This window comes from Micropterus dolomieu, unplaced genomic scaffold (assembly GCF_021292245.1).
Source record: "Micropterus dolomieu isolate WLL.071019.BEF.003 ecotype Adirondacks unplaced genomic scaffold, ASM2129224v1 contig_2969, whole genome shotgun sequence".
NCBI lineage: Eukaryota > Metazoa > Chordata > Actinopteri > Centrarchiformes > Centrarchidae > Micropterus > Micropterus dolomieu.
Genome location: NW_025731959.1, coordinates 5 through 858, shown reverse-complemented (window position 1 = coordinate 858; position 854 = coordinate 5). Strand labels below are relative to the sequence as shown.

Below are 854 nucleotides of genomic sequence, written 5' to 3'. Positions count from 1 at the left end.
AAAATATCTCATTTTTGGGCCTCGTTGGCGCAGTAGGACAACATGACAGGATAGATGATGGTTGTACGTAGCGCCAAAAGTAGAGTTGAAACGGAATTTCATCTGAATCAAAAATATCTCATTTTTGGGCCTCGTTGGCGCAGTAGGCAGCGCGTCAGTCTCATAATCTGAAGGTCGTGAGTTCGAGCCTCACACGGGGCAGGTTTTTAAGGTCAGAGGACAACATGACAGGATAGATGATGGTTGTACGTAGCGCCAAAAGTAGAGTTCCATTGGGTTTTCCTCAAGATTGAAATCATTCTATCAAGAACATAATGCCACCAGTTAATGAATTCCTGCTCTCCATTGTACTTTGCTATTTCACTAATAACTAAAAAAGTCCATCTAAAACCACACTGTAGTGGCTAAGATAACATGTAGATTGTGCTCTGCGCTGTGAGGCCAGCCTGCTCTCTAAATATCGGCATTGGCCATTGAAAAACACATATGGGTCAACATCTATTGCTGTGTTGTTGTTACCGGTCACCTTTACATATGTGAGACGAGCTCCAGCTGCCTCTTTAGCACAGTCGGCAGACATTTCCCAAAACTAAGTTAATCAACAGTTGCAACTGTGACAGTTCATCTGAATCAAAAATATCTCATTTTTGGGCCTCGTTGGCGCAGTAGGACAACATGACAGGATAGATGATGGTTGTACGTAGCGCCAAAAGTAGAGTTCCATTGGGTTTTCCTCAAGATTGAAATCATTCTATCAAGAACATAATGCCACCAGTTAATGAATTCCTGCTCTCCATTGTACTTTGCTATTTCACTAATAACTAAAAAAGTCCATCTAAAACCACACTGTAGTG

The 854-nt window shown here is 41.8% G+C and overlaps 1 non-coding gene across 1 annotated transcript; it reads left to right on the top strand.

The window, feature by feature from the left end:
* Nucleotides 1-128: 128 nt before the first annotated feature.
* trnam-cau lies at nt 129-201 on the top strand. Its single transcript has one exon. It is a non-coding gene; the product is annotated as a tRNA-Met (tRNA).
* The last annotated feature ends 653 nt before the right edge of the window (nt 202-854 follow it).